General features: G+C 41.2%; 1 protein-coding gene across 8 annotated transcripts in view; it reads right to left on the minus strand.

The window, feature by feature from the left end:
* The window catches only part of PDE4DIP (phosphodiesterase 4D interacting protein), a 205,597-nt gene that overhangs the window by 173,468 nt on the left and 8,182 nt on the right, over window positions 1-23,947 (minus strand). The window lies entirely within an intron of this gene.

A 23,947-nucleotide genomic window follows, 5' to 3' on the forward strand; every position in this document is an offset into this window, starting at 1 on the left:
TCCTGAAAAGAATCTCCTGCTGCAAAAAAAACAAGCAAAAAAGGGCTAGGAGAGTCAGTTTTCCATCCTCCATACCAAAGTTGGTGCTATATTTAGTTCTGTCTCAAATCAAATTATGGGCTACTGAGTTTGAAGAGGAACTGTATTTACAGCAAGACATATGCTGCATTCAAGAAGTGATAGCATTAGCTGGATGAACTATGGGGTCTCAGAAGTGAAGCTAGAAAATATGCCGGTTTATTTTTAAATCATGTTTTTACAAAATTCATAGTACATTCATTGTAAACAGTTGAAAAATACAAAAAGAAGTATATAGAAAGTAAACTACCCATAATACCCAGAGATAATCAATGTTAAATGTTTGTTGAAATTTCTTTCAGTTCTCTTTTTAAAATGTATCTTTTAACCCAAAACACTGACTCTTACACACCCAAGAGTATATTCTTAAAAAGAGAGATTTCATTGTTGTTTTCTGGATTACGTTTATTGTCAAAAGAACAAAGTTTTTGGTTAGATTGTCAAAAAAAATATTCACCCATATATCCACTCCGCCAACACGACTTTAAATTTCTCTACATTCCATCTAGTCATTATCTACACATATTACATATCTATTTCTATAACTATATATAACAGCCTAGACATAAGTTATGCCCTCCTTTTCTCACTTATTAGATATCTGTCCATGTTGTTAGAGAGTGTTTATATATTTATTATTCTAATGATTGTATAATACTACATAATATCAATCAATAGTTTACTTAATAATATTTTATTACTGCATAGTTACACTGTTTCTAATATTAGACTCATAAATAATGCCTCCATTATTTTATTCTTTTGAATTGTTTCCCTAGGATAACTTCTTAGGGCATAGGAATGTGAGGATAAAAGCACTTTCCAGGGATGCCTGGCTGACTCAGTCAGTCAAGCATGTAACTCTTGATCTTGGGGTTGTACGTTCAAGCCCAGCACTGGGTGTAGAAATTACTTAAAAAAATAAAGTCTTTTGGGGTGCCTGGGTGGCTCAGTTGGTTGAACATGTGACTCTTGGTTTCGGCTTGGGTCATGATCTCAGGGTCGTAGGATAGAGCCCCCCTCCACCCTCCACCCCACCGTGCTCAGTGGGGAGTCTGCTTAGGATTCTCTCCCTCTCCCTCTATCCCTCCCACTGCTCTCTCTTCTCTCTCTCTAAAATAAATACATCTTAAAAAAAAAAAAGTAAAATCTTTAAAAAGAAAGGACTTTCTAATTTTATCTTCTTACTCAGCCTGAATAACACTAGGATTTATCATTTTAACTGTTCTCTTTAATAGGTAAGAAATTATTTAATAGTTATAAGATATATATAGCTATGTATCTGTGCCTATCTATCTATATAGTATATAAATAAGCATTATCTCATTTTACTTGATATTTCTTAGAATACTAACTAGTAAAATCCTATTTCATAGGTCTTCTTTTTTTTTTTTTTTAAAGTAGGCTCCATGCCCAGTGTGACCCTACTCATTACCCTGAGATCAAGACCTGAGCTGAGATCAAGAGTCAGACACTTAACTGACTGAGCCCCCCTGGAGCCCCTTTCATAGGCTTTCTTGCAAACCATTATCTCTAGTAGCTAGTCATCCTAAAATCCCGTTGTGTTGTCACTGTATTAGTCATCTTTTTGTTGCAACAATGCTGTTTAACAAAGAACTCCTAAACCTCAATATTGTACCACAAACATCCACTCCTCACTCAAGGATCTGGGCTTCAGGTATGGATTGGTTGAGCATGGGTTCAAGACTATTCCAAGTAGCTCTCATTTCAGGACCCACACTGAAGAAGCAGTGGCTACCTGGGGAATATTTTCATGGTAGATTGCAAGAGTGTAGGAGAGTTGGCACAGACTCTTAAAGTCTGCACTCAGAACTGGAACATTGCCCTTTCTGCGGTACTTCATTCCCCAAAGTAAGTTACATGGCCAAGTCCAAAGTCATTGGTGCAAAAAAGTGCACTCTGCCCACAGACTACAGGAGGGGTGAGAAGGTGTAGAACAATAATGCAATTTACAATCTACCAGTCCCTGTATGCTGTGCTTTCTGGCTTTTTGTTAAAACTTTTCTCCTGGTGGATGCATGGTAACTTTATCCTTCCCCACCCATTTAAAGTTAGGTGTAGCTTTTGGTCAATGAAATGTAACTTGTTTTGGCCACTGAAATGTGAAAGGAAGTCTCATGTGTCCACTTCTAGGTAGAATGTAGAAGTTTTTAAGAGTCAGTACACAATCAGTGACTGGCAGTTTCCACTGTTGTATTGATCTTTGAAGATCAATATGTGTCAACATGAAGCTTTCATCCACTTGGGTCTCTGAAGTGACTCGGATGATCCAAGTGTTCCTATTGGCCCAAATTGAACATGTGGAATGACCAAGAAATACAATTTTGTTGTATTAAGTTACTGAGATTTGGAAATTAGTTACTACTGCACCATAGCCTTGCCTATCTCGACACATTTCTTACTCCCATTTTGAGTAAGAGAAGACTATAGATCCCATGAATCATGCAAAAAGTTACACATCTTCCTCCTAGTGTATCTCTACCAGGTTTCTGATTTAGAACTCAAAGAATCTGGGTAACTAATGTAATAAATTAAAGCAGTTGTAAATTCAATTACTTATGTTATTCTTAAGTACATTGCTCTTGAACTGGTCAATGGATTGTGCTTCAGGAAATGTTTGCATTGATGAGAAAAGACAAAAAATAGGAAGGTATTTCTTTTTTTTAGTATACTCAGCTCAGAATACTCCAATGGTACTTTTTCCTTCCATTCATTTTTTTTTTATTTCTTTCACCTTTCTTGTCCTCCCCAGCTTGATGCTGGGTAAAAAGGACTATTGATTTTGATGTAAATTACTGCATGAACTATAAGGCAACAATAAAAATAAACATGTCTAACATACTTTTGCCAGATTCTTTTCTAAGAGTGCTATAGGTACTGACTCCTTTCATCCTCCCCAAAACCTGATGAGCTGGGCTCTAGTTACCTCTGTTTTGTAAATGACTAACATGGAGCACAGGGAGGTGAAGTATATTGCCTAAGTTCACAAAGCTGAGAGGTAAAACAGCTTAGCTCCAAAATGTCACACCTAACTACTCACTACACACACTGCTTCCCTAATTCTGACACCCAGCATTCACTGAGACTTAGATAAGAGGACACCATCTGTGACTCTTTCACTCCACTGATCACTGTAGTTGATTCAGCTGACTTGGTCAGTCAGCGGATGTCCCCTCTCTCCCTCACCACACCACGTCCATTTCTCTAACCTTGGGGTTTTTTTTAAAAAATGTCCTTTCTAGACAGATAGGAGTCATTCCACAATCAAGGATAAGAGTGTCCGTGGCACTTAAAGATGGCCATGAATTCTTTCCTTCTTCTTCCATTGAGAGATGGGATCTAATTTTCCTCCCTTTTAATCTGGGTCTGCCTTAGAGACCTACTTAACTGACAGAATGCAGCAGTAAGAGATGTTCTGGGACTGTCAAGGCTAAGTCATTAAGAAGCGTTGCACCTTCCATGCAAGACTCTTTGGACACTTGCTTTCGAAGTCCAGAGCTACCAGATAAGAAACTCCCATGCTAGAGAAACTATAGCCAGGGCGCAGGGGAACAAGAACACCTGGCTCCTGGGGTCCCAAACAGAACCAGGTTCAGCTACCAACCTGACAAACTCCAAAGGCAGAGAGATGAGCCGTGGTGAAACAAGAAAGAAATTCATTTCAGTGAATTCTGCCACTAACCTGACAAACTCCAAAGGCAGAGAGATGAGCCGTGGTGAAACAAGAAAGAAATTCATTTCAATGAGGTCAATCCCAGGAAGACAGAGAACTAATGTTCAAACACCGTCTGCACGATGCTGGAAATACTTCCAGGTGTATATAAGGAAAATGTGGGACAAAGGTGGGTGGGTACATGCAGGTGGACAGTAAAAGCCAGGTCGCTCATTGTCTTGGGGTCAGTTACAGCAGTCTCGCTTGTTCAGGGCAGTCGTTATTGCTTGAGGGTATAGTTACAATGTCCATCAGGGGATGCTTTGTGGCAGGATCTTTATTTTTTTAAGATTTTATTTATTTATTTATTTGTCAGAGAGACAGCACAAGCAGGGGAAGTGGCAGGCAGAGGTTGAAAAGCAGGCTTCCCCACTGAGCAGGGAGCCCAATGCAGGACTTGATCCCAGGACTCTGGGATCATGACCTGAGCCAAATGCAGACGCTTAACCGACTGAGCCACCCAGGCGTCCCGCCTGCAGGGTCGTTTACTCGAGTTAAGAGGTAAGCTGGGGATGCCTGGGGGGGCTGGGCCTAACTGGGCAGCGCCAGCTGTGCCTATATGGAGTAGATTTGCCCTGCTGAGTCGTGCTAGGATTACTGACCCCCAAATCATGAGATATAAAAACATGTTTTCTGTGTGTTAAGCCGTAAGTTTTGGAGTAGTTTACTAAATAGCAGTAGTTAACCGAGCCAATTTGGTACCTGTAAATGGGGTGTTGCTTTACCAAAAACCTAAATGACTTTGAGGCCTGGATGCAGCTGAACCTGGAAAGGCCTCAAGGAGACTGTTAGTGAAAGCCGGAAGGGCACTGAGGGGACTATGAGAGAGACTGCGGACAGTTTATTAGGGACTGACAAAAAATGACCTGTGTTACGTCGTGGCAGAAATTTAGCCAAACCATTACCTGTGGGAATCTGGAAAATAGAAACTATTCCTAATGAATGGGTGGGTCTGGCCAAGAACATTTTTAGACAGAACTTCAAAAGTGCTAACCGGCTTTTTTAAACCACATATGACGGGGTATGGTTGGGAAAAGGTGGGTTAGGAAAAAAAAAAAAAAAAAAAAAGAACTGTGCAGTTTTTAAGCAGAATTTAGGGGAAATATAGAGTCAGAACTTGCTAGGTTCAAAAATTAAACGGCCGCTCATCCCAGTCTCCTCAGATAGCAAAAGCTTTCAAAGTAAGAAGTAGTTTCAGGGCAAAAATCAAATCCAACGTGTGACTGTTAGACCCATGGTTAATACCTCAAAATATTTAAGGTGGTGCCTCATACACCATTTCGGTTAAACCAAAAGGCCCATCAGAATCTCGGGGGTGTGCCTCTCTGCTAGACAAAGAAGCTTCTAAGAATCTGAGGGGCCCATTGTCTCAAGGCAGCCCAAGGTAGAGAAGACCTTGTTTCGGAATGAAATGTGGGCATAGCTTTTGTCTAGAGGAGTTGACTGTAATTAGTACAAAAGCACCCTCGATGTTTTTAAGCAAACTGTACCAGCATGGACTGAAAGGGATTAAGACAGGACAGAATGAAAAGATGCTTTTGGACCCTCAACCTGCCAACGAGAGCAAACAAGCTGAGAAAGTTACCCAACTGCAAACAAGGACCATTTCTTATGGAAAAAAGAATGACTCAAAAGAATTGAAACCGAAAGCCCAGAAGGCAGGCCAAGAGGTCTTCAGACCCAGAGGAACCGAACTCAAGGAGCTATACCCCAGGGGCCTCATCTTCACCTGAACTTGATTTACGTGGTAAGATTCTGGACTTCTGAGCTGATACAGTAAATGTTATGAAACTTTTGGGCGCTCTGGGAGGGAAGGAGTTATGCATGGGGTAACATTTGTGGCCAAAAGGTGCAGGACTGTGGTGGATTAAGGACAGTCGAAAATTCTTTGCTGCTTCTCCCATTACGAGGTGGGGTCTAATTCTCCTCCCCTTGAATCTGGGACGGTTTTAGTGAATGGCTTGACCAAGAGAATGCAGTGCTAGGCCATAAATTCTGAGGCTGGGCAATAAGAAGTGTCGCAGCTTCCACCTGGACCTCTTGAGATCCTGAGCCGCCATGAAAGAAGTCTGACTACCCTGAGGTAGGGCCCAGAGACCACACGTGCAACATCACCCAGCAGCCACCATGAAGCTGCAACAGGCATTACTCACATTCTACGCCTGAGGTGAGTGACATTGTTCTGGGACCTCCAGAGCAGCCTTCTGCCGAATACCACCAAGTGACCCAGTCCATGCCACATGGTACAGATACATTGCTCAGCGGAGACTTGTTCAAATTCCCAACCCACAAAATCACAAGGTATAATAAAACGGTTGTTGTTTTAAGCCACGAAGTTCTGAAGTACCTCGTTATGCAGAAATCGACAACTAGAGCAATGCCTTAAAGTGTGTGCAAAAATTCTGATACATTATTCTTTCATTCATTCATTCATTCAAAAAACACTGAGAACCACTGTGTATCAGGCACTATTCTATATACGAGGGACCCAGCAGTAGAACAAACACACAAGTAAACAGAAAAGACCCTGTTTTCATGGCGTTTACAGTCTACTGGTATAAACAGACAATAAACAAAGCATTATCTACAATATGCCAGATGGCGGTAAGAGAGCATCCCAGCAGGGCAACCTTCTTTTATAAATGAGGAAGTGAGGCCTCAAGAGAGACTGACAGGCCAGTAAGAAGCAGGTTCCCAGGTATAATAAAACTGGAATTTCATGTGGTGAAAAACTGTCCAACTGAGTTCACAAATTCAAATCCCATATCTGTATTATAAGTGAAAGAGAGCAACCTAAACGGGCAGAACTGAGGCTCGATGCATGTGCCTGGTTTCCCAGACCATGCAGGTAGCCTGGAGAGAAAAGGTTGCATGTGTATGAGTTGAAAGATCTGCCCTGCAGTCGCCGTGGGGGCCAGGACGTGTGTGACCTAGGACTATACACAGGAGGCAAAGCGGCAGCTCCACGTCAGAGCATCCGGCATCGGAACCAGGAGCAGTTTATGAGAGAATGGGAAACAACCCCTGGGACAAGCAGAAATACTTGTGTGCGGTAGGGCGACTTTGAGAAAGACTTCATTTCCTGAAGGAACAGGTGGGAGTTCAGAGGTAGCTAACGCTCGTGGGACTTAATTTATTCCCAAAAGCTGACAAAACTCTGGGGCAATTTGGTTACTTTAGTTCTTTCAATTCAACATTATTAGTTCAGCAAACATGTACAGAGCATATGCTAGGCATTGTGCTATGTGTTTAAAATCTAGTGTGGGAAGTTAGGCAGGCACTCATCAAACAACAATACAAATCATGCTGTGCAAAGTGCTACAGGAACGGTACAAAGAGGAACTTAAAGGAGGGAGTGATTAACTAAATCTGACTAGAGAAGGTTTCATAAGAGAGGTAGCATCTGAGTAGAGTCCTGAAGGATGCTAGTAATTCAAAACTTTATCATATATTAGGATTGCAAAATACAGTGCTTTTATTTAAAAATTTAAATTTTCACTGGTAGGGGCGCCTGGGTGGCTCGGTCAGTTAAGTGTCTGCCTTCAGCTCAGGTCATGATCTCAGGGTCCTGGGATCGAGCCCCACATCAGGCTCCCTGCTCAGTGAGGAGTCTGCTTCTCCCTCTCCCTCTATCCCTCCCCCGCCTCTAGCTCTCTCTCTCTCTCTCAATAAATGAATAAAATATTTTTCAAAAAATAAATTTTCACTGGTAGGAGAAGAAATGTTCCCAGTCTCCCCTGACTGACTACTTGGGGTCCCCTTCATCTGGAAGAGCCTTGTAGCATCGCCGATGTCACTGACAGGCATCACAACAGAGTAGTTTAGATTCCTGGCTCTAGAATCAGGGAGATTTGAAAATCTCCCCTCCCCCATCAATTTCCAGCCCTGTGATTTTGACAAATTAAACCCTGTGCTTTAGCTTCCTCGTTGGTAAAATAAGGCTAATGATAGTAACTACCTAGTAAGGTAGTTGTGAGAACAAAGTGAGATAATATATGAAAAGTGTTTAATTCATTGTCCAGCACATTTTAAGCATTCAATAAATCATAGCTATTTTTTATTAATGTTTGCATACCAGGCAGGATTCCAACAACCCATAGAAGTTGTGAATTTTAATTTCAGTTCTGCTCCAAATTGCACTCTAGGGCTAGGCCAGTGACCCAGATTTTCCATTTCTCAGCTCTCTGATTTATCATATAAGACCAAAGCACTGACAAGGAAGCTGGGTAAGCTGCTTCCCTCACTTCCTGGCTGGAGTTCTAGGTGGGAAAAAAAGTGGATATTTCCTCCATCATGTATGCCTCCCTTTGTCTCCCAACCTTCTCCCCCCATCTTGAGGACTGTGTGTTTGTGTGTGTGTGTGTGTTTATTCCGATCCATCTCCGTCACTAGCTAGCCTTGTCTGTCAGCTGTAACAAAAACCACAAGGAAAGAAATTATGACCAAGCCTTCAGACAGCTGGTGGTAATTTACTCCTACAATCCCCCTCATTCTTTCAACACCCACTATTTATGTGTATCTGATGCTGGGGGAGGGGGAATCCTGTAAGAAATGTGGTATGCAAATTTCTAGGAAGGGGGCTGGAACAGTGAGGAGAGACTTGTGTGAATTACATGGATAACTCTCCTTGCTTTGAACATAGATGTTGGGCCTTAAAAATTAGAGCAATTGATGGGAGGGTTAATAAATAAATTTCGGAAACCGGAAACAATACTAGAATAAACTGACAAATAGCTTCCAAGGCATTCATGACAACTGCACCATCACTAAAACTTGAGTCATTTTCCAGCAAAGGGACAAGCACTTCCAGTCTGAGGCCAGGGAGCATGGATCAGGCAATCCAGGCCGCTGGAAAGACCCAGAGGGATGATAACTAAGCGCAGCGCGTGATCCTGGCTTAGAGCTCAGGTTAGATTCTGAATTAGAAAACATATTGCTTAGGAGAAGGCAGCCATATATGGTCTCCGCTTTTGTTGTTTCTTGTATCATGTCACCTACTAGCTTGTCCTCAGATCGACCAAGATGGATTTCTCTGGATTTAAAATTCTGGCAGACACTGAGAATCCCTGGTATTCTGTTCCTTCTACAGACTGGACCTAAGGACATACAGATATTATACATAAAGTTTAAAAAATTCAGTGTTATGCTTCATATATATGTACATATATATATTTTCATTTATATATAAGTATATGTATATATATCTATTTAGAATGTAAATCAGTTTTTAAAACTTGCCATCTTGAAAAAATGTAAAAATTTTATTTTACTTATTTATTTTTAAAGATTTTATTTATTTATTTGTTAGAGAGAGAAAGAGAGAGAGCACAAGCAGGGGGAGCAGCAGGCAGAGGGAGAAGCAGGGTCCCCACTGACCAAGGAACCCGATGCGGGACTCAATCCCAGGACCCTCTGATCATGACCTGAGCCAAAGGCAGACACTTAACCGACTGAGCCACCCAGGCATCCCAAAAATGTAAAAATTTTATACATACGGAAAAGCTACAAAAATAGTACAATGAAGTCCTATAAATTCTTCAGTTGATTCACCAGTCACTAACATTTTGCCACATTTGTTTCCCTCTCTTCACACACACACACACACACACATACACACATGCACACAATTATTGATGAATCTTTTGAAAGTAAGATGCAGACTCTTCACCCCCACCTTTCACTGTGCATCTCCTAAGAATAACTAAAACTATTAACTTATTGTGATTATGTAAAAGAATGTATCACCTCTCCCAGGTCCACTTCTGTCACTATTAAACAGAATCTGAAGTATTTGCACTGAATTACTTAATTAATATCAGGAGCTATCCCTGGTAGATTTTTGGCTCATATCTGCACAACTAATGAGACTCATCAAAGTAATCACTCCCAGGACAAAGGTAAATATACAAGAAAGATAAATTCCCTCTCCTACACTTAGAATCACTGGAGGCCAATTTCTTGTCAGTTTTGAACAGCTGTTTTGTCCTGTCTTCCAGCTGGCAAGGATTCATGCATACTGACATGCAGCCTCAGAAAGCCTCACACAATCAAAAACAAATTTTAATGAGAAAGATTCCACATGTGCATATTCACTTCCATCTTAATGTCTATGTTAGCATATAAGAAGCCAAAATACTGAGCTGTGGAGCTCAGTATCAAACATCTGGCAATCCTAGACAAAAAAATTAGCCTACTTCAACAGTCTTTCACCCTCGCCAAGTTCCACACTTGCATAGTTCAACCACTGTGATTCATTTTAACTAAAATAATCTTTTATTAGATGAAAGTATCCCCATTTTAGGCTAAGTCTGTGGTACAACAGCAGGTACAGAAATACTAGTTGGCTCTAAATCGGAAGTTGTGATGTACAGAGAAGAATTATTGCATTCTATATTTGTTGGCCTTGGTATGTTCTCAGGAGATGGAGGGGATAATCAGACCCAGAAGATCCTGGTGCTGATGGACTGGTTCAAGCTTTTTTTTTTTTAAGATTTATTTTTTATTTTATTTTAGAGAGAGAGAGAGAGCACTAGAGAGGGGAGGGGAAGAGGGAGAGGGAGGGAATCTCAAACAGACTCCCTGCTGAGCACGGAGCCCAGCAGCAGGGCTTGATCCCAGCACCCTGAGACTGTGACCTGAGCTGAAATCAAGAGTCAGATGCTTAAAGAACTGAGTCACCCAGGTGCTCCATCAAGCTTTTGATTCAACTGTGAAGGTGTTCAAGACTGGACCTCAGGTAAGGGGAGAAGTGCACCACCTTACCTGTGGTACAAAATTTGAGGGATGCCAAAGATTCAGTAATCAAGATAACTATATCTTAATGCAATATTTTTCAAAACAAAATTATTGAAAAAAATCCACGATGAACAAAACATCAAAATTTTAAATAAAGGCAGGATCTGCCTCTGCGTTTGCAAGATCTTAGGAGTGAGTGCCTTACTTGCCCTCTGGCCAGGGCCCTGGTTGTTCATCCCTGCTGGTGTGACAAGAACCAAATCTTTTTTTTTTTTTTTTTAAGATTTTATTTATTTATTTGAGAGATAGAATGAGAGAGAGAGAGCACATGAGAGGGGGGAGGGTCAGAGGGAGAAGCAGACTCCCTGCAGAGCAGGGAGCCCGATGCGGGACCCGATCCTGGGACTCCAGGATCATGACCTGAGCTGAAGGCAGTCGCTTAACCAACTGAGCCACCCAGGCGCCCAAGAACCAAATCTTTAGATGCGTCCACTGGTATTCTCTAGTGCTATGTTCTGCTGACCTTGTTGGCAACAGCTCTCTGTGCATCATGAACTGCCACATATCAGGTGGCACCTTTAAGATACCACAAGGCAAAAGTGACTATCCAGCCTCCTCCCAACCTCCTTCCCAAATAGTTGCAAGGCTCAAAGGCAAGTTCCTGTGATTTATAGGGTATTGGGGGTGGGAAGGGGAGATGGGGGGAGAGGGTAAAAAGAACAATTTATCTTATGAACTGCTGCTAAAGCAATTACACCAGAATGCAAATTTTCAAGAACCTGCCCTTTTAAGAAAACCCTGAGCCCCATCTCTCAGTTTGAGGCACCTACCCATTCAACTCAAAGATGAAATCCACTTCACCTTTAGCCTTCCCATCACTTGGACTATAGTTGGCTCTGGAAATCAGAGTAGGCATTCTATATCCTCCACTCAGGTTCTACTATATTCAAGCTGCTTAGGGAATTTCATCAGACTGGAGCCTCTTCTTTGGCAAGAGCTGCCTACCCACAAGACCATGAACTTGATCTTGTGCTAGTGCAGACCATCTAGAGCTGCCCCTTGCTGGCAGAACCTATCTTACAGAATTGTGCTCACAGATATGGGTTGGCCCTTGGATGGGTCATCCATGCTCCAGGTACCCATAGTCACCAACACAACCCCATATGGTCTTACACCTGACCTGCTTCACTCATTTGTGTTACTACCAGGCTGTCTGCAAGCACCAGGCATTTGCATATCCCTTCAGGACATGCCTGGTTCCTAGTGGTGAGGCACCCGAGGCCTGCCTTCTGCCTCTGTATCTAAATCTGTCTCACAGGACCAGTCTGCCTCTCTAATCTTGAGTCCTTTGTGTCACCTTTTTTTTAATCTATTCTCTGGACAGGACAAGGGAATCACAGCTCAGAACCTCAGCCTGAAGAACTGACCCATTTGCCAGGCTCTTGACAGTCCCTTCACCTGAGGCCAGACTCAGCTTCCCAGTTTCTCTTACTGAAGTATAACTCAGGGCCCAGTCCAATTGAAAGCAGGGTCCCGGATGTCTACCTCTGTTTCCGACATCTTTATTTTCAGGGATTGGGCCCTTTCTGGTCTTCCTTGACATCTAATTTCTGCCTGGAAGATGAGAACAGACCAAGTCCTGAGAAGATGGGGTAAAGGGAAAGGAAATCCTGGGGGCCAGCTGAGATAGAAGGGAGGTAAGATACACAAAAGTCTTAAAAGACACAAAAGGCTTTTAAGGTTTCCCTGAAATAAGGAAGAGAGGAAAAAAAGTTGCAGCCATTGAAGAGCTCTAGTTGAAGGCTGAGAAAAACTAGCCTCTGTGTCAAACTAGAAGAGTAAAAAGAGGGTATAAAATTTAGAGATGCACCAAAGTTCAGCATTGCCATTGTGCCAAAATCTGCCAGCTGGCTTTTATTTTAGAAAACCCAATAGCTGAATGCTAACTTCATGTGGTTTCTTGCATCTCTGAACTTGTGCTTATGTGAGTACCATAATATCTGATGAACATATCATGTCCGTGATACAAATAGAGTGTGCCACTTAGATTTGTGTTAATATCTGAACACCCACCTTCAAATATAGGCAAGTTTTCTAGATATAATTTGGAGTGAAAAATCTCCTTATATGTTTTACATGTGGAAATTCTGTCAATCTTTCAAATTATAAAAGTTTAAGTATTACTTCAAGAGTGAAATGATGCAATAAGGAAAAATAATTGGGGTGCCTGGGTGGCTCAGTCGTTAAGCGTCTGCCTTCAGCTCAAGTCATGATCCCAGGGTCCTGGGATCGAGCCCCGCATCAGGCTCCCTGCTCAGCCAGGAACCTGCTTCTCCCTCTCCCGCTCCCCCCTGCTTGTGTTCCCTCTCTAGCTGTCTCTCTCTGTGTCAAATAAATAAATAAATAAATCTTTAAAAAAAAAAGAAAAATAATTATGGAAGCTATTAATTTAAAAATCCACAGTTATTAATTATATTAATAACATAAGTAATGTTATTAATAGTTATTTTAAAGGCATATATGCCCCCAGTTTCTGGCTCTGTTAAGCTCTGACTAGTATGAGGGCAGCTTTGCTGATTTATATGAGAAACATACTCTAGGGGCACCTGAGTGGCTAAGTCGTTAAGCGTCTGCCTTCGGCTCAGGTCATGGGTCCTGGGATTGAGCCCCGCATCGGGCTCCCTGCTCCGCGGGAAGCCTGCTTCTCGCTCTCCCACTCCCCCTGCTTGTGTTCCCTCTCTCACTGTCTCTCTCTCTCTGTCAAATAAATAAATAAAATCTTAAAAAAAAAAAAAAGAAACATACTCTAATTTGGTGGCAAGTACTGCTACATGGTAGTACATAGGAGAGACAATGGATACACCAACTAGGATCTTTTCTTGGGCCAACTTGGATAAACAAATAGCGGGTAGGAACCATCACTATAAACTACATATACAAGGTGGCCTCCCGGGGTACCTGGGTGGCTCAGTCGGTTAAGTGTCTGCCTTTGGCTCAGGTCATGATCTCAGGGTCCTGGGATGGAGCCCCACATTAGGCTCCCTGCTCGGTGGGGAGCCTACTTCCCCCTCCCCCCCCCCCCCCCCCGCCCAGCTCATGCTCTCTCTCTCTCACTCACTCTTCCTCTCAAATAAATAAATAGAATCTTTAAAAATTAAAAAATAAAATTAAAAAATAAAAATAAATGTAAAAAATACAAGATGGTCTCCCAATAGGTTATCTAAGGCAGAGCTTTCCAACCAGTATACCTCTTGGGCTGCAAACAGGTTACATTGTCCAGACATTGACCTCCTCAACCCTTAAGTCATCCAAGAAGATAGCCAGAACCAGTCATTGCTGGCAATGTCTTCCGGGGATGCTTGGAGGGCTGACTGAGCAAGTAGAGTCTGATGTTTTTTGTTCTGTGGATACAGATGGAAATAGCTTTGGCCTCAGCTCTGGTTCCACTCGTCCTTTCTTTTTTTGTGCTTGATTTGTAATGGCCTCTGTCCAAAAGGAAGGAAGGAAAGGAATAAATCCTGGTGTTCCTCTAATTTCCAGGAGTTTCTGTGATGGATGTAGACTGTGGTAGGCAGTTTCTAAGGTAGCCCCCAATGATCCCTGGTAATCACACTCTTGGTATTGGAAAGAGATTTACTATAAGGGATTGGCTCATGCAATTATGGAGCCTGGGAAGTCCCATTATCTGCTGTCTAGAAGCCAGAGACCCAGGAAAACTGATGTTCTCAGAACTAGGGGGCCCATGGTATAAATCCCAGGCTGAGATTAGAAGACCAACGTTCCTGCTCCTGCATGCAGGCAGGGGGAGCAAATTCTCCCTACCTCCGTCTTTTTGTTCTATTTAGGCCCTCAAGGGATTGGATGGTGCCCATCTACAGTGGAGGAGGCAATCTGCTTTACTCAGTCTGCCAATTTCAACTGCTAATCTCTTCTGGAAATACCCTCACCGACTCACCCAGAAATAATGTTTCAACCAAATATCTGGGCACCCTGTGATCCAGTCAAGTTGACACATACAATTCACCATCACAGCCACTAAGTTTTGGGGTAATTTGCTATGCAGCAATAGACAACTGATACACAGACTCCTAAATTTACCCTTAACCCAAGGTGATGCTGTAGAGTTAGAGACCCAGCCCTCCCATTCACAAAGAAGCTATTATTATTCTCTTTAGAGTAAAGAAAGACAAAGAATTTGGAGCACTTATTTAAGGCTGCACAGTAGGACCTAGATTTATGGTGAAAATCAAGGGAGCAATAAATAGTACTTTTATAAGACCATTCTGTATAATACATTGCCTAAACACTCTCTTTCCAGAATGTGCTTTCAATTACTACCAAGAACATCTTTTTTCTTTTAGAAGATAGATGCAATTCATGAAAACCTTTCTTTTATATTTTATTTTGTTAATTAATTAATTAATTTGAGATAGTGAGAGCATGCGACGGGGGTGGGGAGGGTGCGGGGAGATCAGAGGGAGAGGCAGACTTTCCACTGAGCTGGGAGCCCTATGCAGGGGCTGGATCCCAAGACCCCGAGCTCATGACCTGAGCTGAAGGTAGACACTTAACTGACTGAGCCACCCAGGCGCCCCCAGGAAAACCTTTCTTGTTGAGATTATAATAAAGCTGTACATATGATCTCAGGGATTTAGTTGGAGATTCCAAAGTTGAGATTTACATAACAAGGAGGCAAAAAGATGTTATGGATTTGAATATTATGGAGACAAGAAGGATGCTAAAATATGGTACTGCTTCTGTTTGTACACTAAGGTCACTTGTTTATGTTGACAGCTCACTTTCTGTGAGCTAATGCTGTATGGTTGAATGTGAGTGTGCGATGAGCACACACACAGTGGACAAAATCCCCCCATTCTGTGAATTCATGTGCCTATTGTTCTGGGCGGGGAGCCCAGCTTGCTTTAAGTCTTTGTTATTTGATCAGTGTCCCAGATTCTCCTTTGAAATGTACAATTCACCCATTTTTATTAACCTGAATATGGAACTATCTGATGCTTTTTTGATAGATTTTCAGTCACGTCCAGGTATGCTCCTTTTTGTTTTAAACAGGTCACTCACTTCTCCATGCTTTCAGGACTTATACCATATGAATTAGAAAGCAAATCCTCACAAGGTCAAATTTTAATAATGGAGCTTATTATTTTAAAACAGATGACATTTTACACTTGTTATGCTAATTTGGAGACCAGACCATTTTTGCCAAAGCTCTACCAAAGGCTTTTTGTTATTTTTGTGGTTTGTTTTTTAAGGAAAAGAAAATCTAGGGTCATTGATGGTGAACGCTGTGAATTGTGCAAGACTGTTGAATCACAGATCTGTACCTCTGAAACAAATAATACATTATATGTTAAAAAAAAAAAAAGAAGAAAATAGCAGGAGGGGAAGAATGAAGGGGGGGAAATCGGAGGGGGAGACAAACCATGAGAGACGATGGACTCTGAAAAACAAACTGAGGGTTCTAGAGGGGAGGGGGGTGGGAGGATGGGTTAGCCTGGTGATGGGTATTAAAGAGGGCACCTTCTGCATGGAGCACTGGGTGATATACACAAATGATGAATCATGGAACACTACATCAAAAACTAATGATGTAATGTATGGTGATTAACATAACATAATAATAAAACAAAACAAAACAAAACTAATGATGTAATGTATGGTGACTAACATAACATAATAAAATTAAATTAAAAAAAGAAAAGAAAAGAAACATTTTAAAAGCAAGATGAACAAAAATAATTACTGCAATGCACATGAAACATACATTTAGCACCTGCCAATTAAGCAGCACTTCTACCATTTCCTGTGTCATGGTGGCACATTATTTAACCTTTCTATAAAAAAATGGGGATAATAATAATATCTTTCTCACAGAACTGTATTGAGGACTAAATGAGATTATGTTTGTAAATTGCTTAAGAGGTAGACCTGGGTGGTTCGGTCGGTTAAGCGTCTGCCTTCGGCTCAGGTCATGATCCCAGGGTCCTGGGATCGAGCCCCCCTTCAGGCTCCCTGCTCAGTGGGAAGCCTGCTTCTCCCTCTGCCTGCCGCTCCCCCTGGTTGTGCTCTCTCTCTCTGGAAAAAAATAAGTAAAATCTTAAAAAAAAATAAAACAATAAATTGCTTAAGATATGGCTTAGTATGTAGCAAGTGCTCAATAAAAATTATTTTATTTAATAAAAATTACTAATGACGTAAATTATACATGCAATAATCATAACAATGATACTACTGCTGTCATGAATGTCAGTGATCAAAATCTAACTTAAAGAATTCTGTTTGGAACTCCTGTGAGATCCAGTACAAATCCCCTTTATTTATGAGGCCCTCCATCTGGTCATCATATGCAACCCTCTGTGAAGGTATTTTTTATATTATCCAGAGTCCTCTCTGTTGGAGAGACCTCCATCCCTGTCCCCCATAATGAGTAGGGAAAAAACTTCAACTAAGATTAAGCAAAAAACTTCAACCAGAGGTTTCAAATACAGCTTAACACAGAGACTCCAACGTGAAGTCGTCTTTCTCCATCTCCATCATTTTCTGTTCTGATTTTATTTTCAGCATCTGCAAGGTAGTGAATTACCTGCCAGGAGACCCTACATTCTCTCTGAGGCTCATGTGCATTAGAAGAGAGGCTGCTTCTTTCAGGAGGCCCCTGAAGAATCCTGTTTGAGTCAAGTGCCTATCCCCGAACTAATTCCTGACGCCATGGGGGAAAATTAATCTTTTTTTTTTCATTAACATGAAAAAAAAATCTTTTGTTTAAATAGACTTAATTTTCTTAGAGCAATTTTAGGTTTAAATTATTCTTTTTAAAAAGGCCCATGATACTTCCCTTTTTAAAAAACTTTTTTTAAGATTTTTTTTTTTTAAGACTTTATCCATTTATTTGACAGAGAGAGAGCACAAGCAGGGGGAGCAGCAGTGGGAGAGGGAGAAGCAGGCTTCCCACGGAGCAGGGAGCCTGACGCAGCGCTCGAACCCAGGACCCTGAGATCATGACCTGAGCCAAAGGCAGAGACGCTTAACCGACTGAGCCAAACAGGCGCCTTGTGATACCTCTTTTTTAAACTTCATTCCCCTCATCCAATACACCATCCAATTCTGTTGGCTCTACCTCCAAAGCATATTTTGACTCCGTTCACTTCTTACCAGCCTGACTGTTACCACCACAATATGAATCACCACTATCTTGTATCTGGTCTACTTCCTGCAACAGTCTTCAAAGCAGCCTCCTTTGCTTCCACTCTTGGCCTCCTAAAGTCTCTTCTACAAGCGCAGGGTGATATTTTTAAACATTTTCCAGATCACATTATGCTTATGCTTCAAACCCTTCATCAGTTTCCCAATGTCCTTAGAATAAAATCAACTTCTTACCATGGCCTACAAGATCTCAGTCCATCTCTTCCCCTCATCCCCTGCCACTCTCCCTTTGTTCAGCATGTTTCTGCTGCTCTGGTCTTCCTTCTGTTCCTCAAACACCCCCAGGTATTCGGACCTTAGGGGTTTACAACTGCAGTTCTCTTACCACCTGCTCGATCCCTTGCCAATCAATGATTCTTTTTTATTTTCCTTATGAACCTTATGAACATGAGAAATCACTTTATTGTATACGTATGTACTCATTTGCTGTGTATCTCCTCACCATTCCTACAACTTCATTGAACTTAAGCTGTGAGGATGGAGCCTTTATCCAATAATCTTGTTCTTCGTTCTATTCCAGCACCCAGAATTATTCCTGGCATTCCATACATACTTTTTGAGAAGATGAATGAGCCAACTTTGGCTAAATTAATTTTTTTTAAGATTTTTATTTATTTATTTGACAGAGAGATAGAGAGAGCCAGAGAGCACAAGCAGGGGGAGCAGCAGAGGGAGAGCAGGGAGCCTGATGTGGGGCTCAATCCCAGGACCCTGGGATCACGAACTGAGCCGAAGGCAGACACTTAACCAACTGAGCCACGCAGGTGCCCCTGTTTTTTGTTTTTTGTTTTTGTTTTTTTTTCCTTTATAAAGGATTGCTGGAAGGGAAGACCCACAGAATCAAAGGAAGGGTTGAAGAATCAAAAGAAAAGGCTCAGAAAGGGCAGAAGAAACAATAAGGACCCAGGGAACACGTGGTTCCAACCATTTTTCCACCTTTTTTTTTTTTTTTTTTTTTTTTTTAAGATTTTACTTATTTATTTGCTAGAGAGAAAGAGAGAGTGAGAGTACAAGCAGGGGGAGTGGCAGGCAGAGGGAGAAGCAGGCTTCCCGCCTAGCAGGGAGCCCGATTCGGAGCTCCATCCCAGGACCCTGGGATCATGACCTGAGCCGAAGGCGGACGCTTAACCGACTGAGCCACCCAGGCGTCCCCCATTTTTCCACTGTATGTGGCTCCACTGAAGATGTGATTTTATGAAGAGAGTCAGACTGTCCTAGTGTGGGTCTCGTCAGCATCATATAGTTAGGAGACCTCAATTGACCTTCCCTTTAATAAACAATGGGAAAAAAGGTAATTCTTTTTTTTTTAAGAGTTTATTTATTTATTTGACACAGAGAGAGAGAGAGTGAGAGAGAGAGGACAAGCAGGGAGAGTGGCAGGCAGGCAGAAGGAGAAGGAGAAGCAGGCTCTCTGCTGAGCAAGGAGCCGGATGCGGGGCTCGATTCCAGAACCCTGGGATCAGGACCTGAGCCCAAGGCAGCCGCTTAACTGACTGAGCCACCCAGGCGCCCAAAAAAGGTAATTCTTTAAAAGAAATGCAGGGTTATTGTCCAAAAAGGGGAGAAACGAATGCTCCCACAGCCAAAAAAAAAAAAAAAAAAAAGGCATTAACAAATCTCTGCAATCCCTGACCTTGTCATCTACAAGACATCTACTTTATTCTAATATTAACTGATGCATACACAAGAAATGTAAATAGATTTTAATATTAACCTACATCAAATAAAAGAGTAAGATACAGCTATCAAAAATCATATAGCACATTCAGAAGATTTGCTCCTAAATGCTTTCTCTCTCCTATGACTCAGAAGAATTTAAAGGTCAGAGATGGTTCTACAAGACACCTCCTTTTGGATGTCCCAAACTGGACTAATTCATTTCCCTGATACCTGCTTCTCCTACCATATTATCTATCTCAGTTAACGATATTCTTCCTCCCTCCATGACCGACTTCGAAATTTGAGTACTCTTGTTTCCTCCCTCTTGATCAGCAAGTCCTATCAATTCTACTTTAGAAATTCTCAAAAGTATCCCTTCTTCCCCTTCCCCACTACCACTGCCCATGTTCAGGCCCTCATTGCTTCTGACCCTGAGTAGCTTTCTCAGTGATCCCCTGCCTCTTCACTCAGCCCACCTAACCCCATCTCCCATACAGTTGTCACACTTACGCTTCTAAAGCAAAGATCTAAATACGACAGTTCTCTGCTTTAAAAAGTTTCTATAGCACCATACTGCCACCACCACCACCGCCCCCCCCCCCTGCACATCTTGGTTGGAGTGACAGAACACAAAAGTCTCTCAGAATTGTTCATAAATGCAGTAGTTCTTTTTTTTTTCCTAGAGAGAGAGAGAGAGTATGTGTGTGTGTGTGTGTGTGCATGCACGTGCTAGGTGGGGGGAGGGGCAGAGGGAGAGGAAGAGAGAATCTTAAGCAGGCTTCAAGCCCAGTGAGGAGCCCAGTGTGGGGCTCCATCTCACAACCCTGAGATCCTGACCTTAACTGAAATCAAGAGTCGGATGCTTAACCATCTGAGCCACCCAGGTGCCTCTAAATGCAATAGTTTTTTTAAATCCAGGGTTCTTTAACCCTGCTGTACATAAGAAAAATCGGTGTTTTTAAGGAATACTGATGCTAGGGTCTCAATCTAAAAGAATCTTATTTAACTGGTCTGGAGTAGAGCTTGTACATCCATTTTTATTTTTTTTATTTTTTAAGATTTTATTTATTTATTTGACAGAGAGAGACACAGCGAAAGAGGGAACACAAGCAGAGGGAGAGGGAGAAGCAGGCTTCCCGCGGAGCAGGAAGCAGGACCCTGGGATCATGACCTGAGCCGAATGCAGATGCTTAACAACTGAGCCACTCAGGTGCCCCTTGTACATCCATTTTTTAAAACTTCCTCCCCAACCGCAGGTAATTCTAATGTGCAGTTAGGGTTGAAAACTACTAATTTGAAAGATGACTAGAGAGATACTTCTACTTCCAGACAGCATGAACTAATAGGGTCTATATTTATTTCCCCTCACTCTTGACAAAAATAACTAAAAAATCAGACAAAATATATTAAACAATGATTTTCAGGCACTGGCTATCAGGCAACATAGACAGTGATCTCAGAGACAAGAGAAACAAAATGAGCCCTTGCTTATTGCCCGAAGAGAGTTTACAGGTAGCAGTGGTATTCATTTACACAAAAACAGTAACAGTAATAGGGGATAGGAACATAATTATATACTTAAAATTAATTTTCCATTTTTGGAAAGGTTTAGGGCTTTTTCTTTACTTTCAATCTTTCTTCACACCAACAAATAGGCAAATAAAAAGTTTATATCTTCACTTTTCCTTAAGGTCATATTGGTATAACTAGAATTGGTTCTTTAAAATTTAGGTATCGTTTCTATTAAGCTGGAGATTTAATATTTAATCACAGAATAACACCTGTAAGAATCTTACAGCACAAAAAAAGTACAGAGAATTTTTTTAAAGGACAAATTTCAGGGCACTAAAGTGTAATAAAGCTCTCTTGGGTATCCTTCAAAGTTAAAAGACTCTCCTTTCAGATTAATGAAAACATTAGGATTTATAAAGCACAACGGGCACTGGAGATACGACCCGTGGTAGCTGCATTTGGTAAGGGATAAATGGAGTCTCCACATTGTAGGGAAGGGGGCCAAAAAAGACACTTTAAACTCATGTCCATGGCAGGTCAAATGATGCTGATCCAATTTAGAAAAGTATTATTATCTCATTGCTAATCTTCCCAAGGCTTAGTCCTCCAACTGTTCATGCCGCTACTTCTTTTCTTACCATCACCAGTTCTAGGAGCCAACCTTCTGGAAGAATGTGGTCCTACAGACTGAAATCCAGAACAGTGGGTGGTGCTCTAGTTGTTTGCCACAATGTATAACAAGGAGACCAGCTAATCTAGAAATGGATTAACTCTGCCTTTAGCACAGTATTGGGATGTGTTTTTTAAAAAACTTTTTGTGCTGGCGCCTGGGTGGCTCAGTCGTTAAGCATCTGCCTTCGGCTCAGGTCATGATCCCAGGGTCCTGGGATTGAGCCCCGCATCCGGCTCCCTGCTCAGCGGGAAGCCTGCTTCTCCCTCTCCCACTCCCCCTGCTTGTGTTCCCTCTCTCACTGTGTCTCTGTCAAATAAATAAATAAAATAAAAAACTTTTTGTGCTTTAGAAATGCCAAAACAACCTACTTTGACTCTTGTGGATGTATTTTAATTTCAAAATGGAAATATAATAGGCTAACAAAAATCTATTTGCTCTATAACAATTAATATGTTAATGTTTTTATAAAAGCAATTCCTTTCAGATGTTTCGATTAACATTTGAGTGACATAAAAAACGTTTCAGCATTTTTTTGTGTGTGTGTGAGTAAAGCGACAGAAGCTTATTAAATGACGATACAGAAAAAGCTTTCGAGTGAGAGGGGTCCCTACAAGGTTGCCTGTAAGCAGCAAGTTTCAGCATTCTTGAATACTAATATTTCACACAACTTAAGATAAAGCCATTGAGTTTAGCATTTTAAAGAAAAAAATTAAAATAAAAAAGGAGAATGGTAACTCACTGAGAAGCTATGTACCTAGTAACGCTCACTTTATACAAGAAGCAAAAGACATGAATCAAAGAGAAATAAATTCAAAATTTATTTATTTATTTATTTATTTATTTATTTTTTTTTTTTTTAAAGATTTTATTTATTTATTTGAGAGAGAGAGAATGAGAGACAGAGAGCATGAGACGGGTTAGGGTCAGAGGGAGAAGCAGACCCCCTGCCGAGCAGGGAGCCCGATGCGGGACTCGATCCAGGGACTCCAGGATCATGACCTGAGCCGAAGGCAGTCGCTTAACCAACTGAGCCACCCAGGCGCCCTAAATTCAAAATTTATATTAATGAATTTCAATATACCTCTCTCAATAATTGATTAAAAAAGTAGACACATGATATGGAAAACTTGAACAACATAATGAATCAACTCGATCTAACTGATCTTTATAAAACACACCCCTCAACAACAGCAGGGTACATAATCTTTTCCAGTGCACAAGGAACATTGACCAAGACAGATCATAATCTGGGCCATCAAACAATTCTCGACAAATTTAAAAGAATTCAAATCATCAAGACCACAATAGAATTAAATTAGAAATCAACAGCAGAAAGAAGTCTGAAAAATCCTCAAATGTCTTAAAACTAAACACACTCTTCTATATAACCCACAGAGCAAAGAATAAACTAAAAGTGAAATGGGAAGATATTTTAAACTGAATGAAGATGAATTCATGAGATATCAAAATTTGTGGGATAGAGTTAATGCAGTACTTGGAATGGAATTTATGGCACTAAAACACTTGTATTAGAAAAGAAAGTTCTTAAATCAATGATCTAAGCATCCACTTTAAGAAACTGGAAAAGGAACAGCAAATGAAATTCAAGGTAAGCAGAAGAAAGGAAACAATAAGGATCAAAGGTAAAGGAAATAAATTGAAAAGAGAAAAACAATAGAGAAAATTAATAAAGCCAAAGCCGGTTTTCTGAAAAGGTAAATAAAACTGATAAAATTCTAGTCAAGTTTATCAAAACAAAAAGGGAAGAGACAAATAAACACAATAATACACAAATAAACACAAATAAACATGAGAAAGATGATATCACTACAGACTCTACAAATATCAAAGGACTAATAAGAAAATTGTATTTCTGGGGTGCCTGGGTGGCTCAGTCGGTTAAATGTCTGCCTTCTGCTCAGGTCATGATCCCAAGGTCCTGGGAACAAGCCCCCTTGACGTTGGGCTCCCTGTTCAGCAGGGAGTCTGCTTCTCCCTCTTCCTCTGTCCCTCCCCCTCCACTTATGCTCTGTCTTTCGATTTCTCTCTCAAATAAATAAATAAAATCTTAAAAAAAAACACATAAAATCATATTTCAATTTTCAAAACTGAAAAGTTTATGGCAATAAAGTTGACAACTTAGATAAAATGAACAAATTTCAGGGTACCTTGGTGGCTCAGTTGGTTAAGCATACAACTCTTGGTTTCAGCTCAGGTCATGCTCTCAGGGTCCTGGGATTGAGCCCCAAGTTGGGCTCCATGCTCAGCAGAGAGTCTACTTCCTCCCTCTCTCTCCCTTTGCCCCTCACCCCACTCATGTACTCTTTCTCTCTAAA

Source organism: Phoca vitulina, unplaced genomic scaffold, assembly GCF_004348235.1.
Source record: "Phoca vitulina isolate PV1807 unplaced genomic scaffold, GSC_HSeal_1.0 scaffold2, whole genome shotgun sequence".
Lineage (NCBI taxonomy): Eukaryota > Metazoa > Chordata > Mammalia > Carnivora > Phocidae > Phoca > Phoca vitulina.